We start from the raw sequence: 2,363 nt of genomic DNA, 5'->3' as shown, positions 1-2,363 counted from the left end.
TAAAAGCAGATTAACGCAATGTGCAGAAAAGGTTTTCAGATAGAGACTATACATAGATTTAATGTAACTTATCATTATTTGATTGAGTACCAAGATGAATATAAACAGAGTTAATTTACAAGAATATCTTGGGCATAAATGTTATTCCTTATTTTCGAATATGTTTCTCTTTTTTGATTGCAATATAAATTTATGACCTTTTTGAATTGTTGTTGCTGGGATTTTAAGTTAACTTTTGAGCGCATGAAGAGAGTTTTAGTAACTTCTATCTCTTTTGTTTGGTATTTATTATTCGGATCAATTCTCAATACTTTAGTTATATGGTATAGATAATGTCTAAATTATATTTAAATTTTTTAGCGATTTAGAAAAAAATATATAATTTAGATAGTTTTTTGACATGAAAACACACACACACACAACACACATAATAGGAGTCTGTGCCTTAGGGCAGGTCTGTGAGCTAAAACTCAATCTCAATTCAGAGAAGAATAATGTGTGATATGAAATGGCCATTTCATTTTGCAGTGCTGCAATTGGGCTATTTTTGAATACAAGAAAGCGAGGCTTGGACACACCACCCTGTCCACACAAGACATTGAACAACCATATGTACATATATATATATAATATATATATATATATATATATATATATATATATATATATAGTGGATAATGTGTACATGTATGTACATTTCTATGCCATTTGTACATACTGTATAAAGCTTAGTAGCATCTATTGTAATCATATATGATATATATATGCACATACACAGTGGATAATATATACATTTATGTACGTTTCTATGCTATTTGTGCATAGTTCATAAAGCTCACTAATCATCATACATTTATGTGCAATTATATATATATATATATATATATATATATATTTGTACATAGTTTATAAAGCTTAGTAGCATCTATTGTAATCCTATATGATATATATATATATATATATATATATATATATATATATATATATATATGCACATACACAGTGGATAATATATACATTTATGTACGTTTCTATGCTATTTGTGCATAGTTCATAAAGCTCACTAATCGTCATACATTTATGTGCAATATATATATATATATATATATTATATATATATATATATATATACAATGGGTATATATATTATATATATATATATAATATATATTTATATTTATATTACAGTACACATTATATATGTGTATATATACAAATATATAATATATACATTTATGCAAATTGCATATCTTATAAATATGTATTGTAATAGTATAATGTAACATGTGATTGTTGAAATTTATACGCTTTTTTATATTCAATTTTGGTTTTTTAATTTAAAAAAAAAATGAATTCAAACGGTCTATATAATATTGGTGCATTTCTTCAGCATTTTATATTCGCACCCATGGTCGACGCTGGCGCCATCTACATTGGGCGAGGAAAATAAACCCGGACAAATTGACACAGTTTTGACCGAAAAACAGTGGCAACGAAATATGGCCCGATGAGAGCGATCTATATACTCTTCTTTTATCTATGACTACACCTTTGTGTGCGTAAACCTTGCGTAACTTTCCTAAAAAACATAGAAAGTGTAACGCATAGATAAAAGAAGAGTAACCCGTAGATAAGAAACGTCTGGTCTATAGATTAACAAGTATAAATATTGCTGGTCAAAAAAAAGGTATGAACACATAGTATTCTAATCCTAAACAATACTAGAATCCTAGACAATATAATAATAATGACTAGAATACTCCGTGTTCATATAGACGTTTCTCTCGCCCGATTTTTAGGTTCAGAAGGAATACTTAAAGCCTAGACAATATTATAATACCCCGTGATTCTAATATTGTCTAGGGTCTGGTCTGTATTAAGTGTTGTATCTCAGTGTAAAAACCCGCCCTTGTATCATTATTTGTCTAGGCTGATGTATCGTCTATAGTCTATATTGTGTATTTTGTCTAGAATCTAAACTAGATATTGGTATCAAAAATCACTGTTACATGACTGTTACTAACTAATTGGTAAGATGTTGTAATTAATCCCCACATCGCTGCGCTCAAAACGTTGCAGGCGACAGTATTTCATACATAGTATTTGAGAATAATCGCCTATTCTCATATTATAAAATGATCACTTTGCAATATTCAATTTAATTAGTGCGAAAATTATGACGCATGCAAAGGTTAATTACTATTAATCTTTACCAACAATTGTATCAATACATACTAATAATTATATTATTTGAACTACTATTATTATATTGTCTAGACAGTACTAATCATGGTTTCCGATTTGCGAGGTTAACATTGATATCTTAGACAATTTCTAAGGATACATAATGTTTGATATCGAAA

General features: G+C 28.0%; 1 protein-coding gene across 1 annotated transcript in view; it reads left to right on the top strand.

Annotated features, from left to right (window-relative positions):
• The first annotated feature begins 2,172 nt into the window (after positions 1–2,172).
• The window catches only part of LOC113370531 (small integral membrane protein 8-like), an 18,929-nt gene continuing 18,738 nt past the window's right edge, over positions 2,173–2,363 (top strand). The window contains exon 1 of the mRNA XM_026611212.1: positions 2,173–2,191. The gene's annotated coding sequence lies outside the window, so the exon portion shown is untranslated. The remainder of the gene's footprint in view (positions 2,192–2,363) is intronic.

The sequence above is a fragment of the Ctenocephalides felis genome, unplaced genomic scaffold, assembly GCF_003426905.1.
Source record: "Ctenocephalides felis isolate EL2017-DRISC unplaced genomic scaffold, ASM342690v1 CF-g0.4_SCAFFOLD_01492, whole genome shotgun sequence".
In the NCBI taxonomy this organism is placed as follows: domain Eukaryota; kingdom Metazoa; phylum Arthropoda; class Insecta; order Siphonaptera; family Pulicidae; genus Ctenocephalides; species Ctenocephalides felis.
Note: the sequence above shows the minus strand (reverse complement) of the source record. Positions and strands in the feature narration are given on the sequence as shown.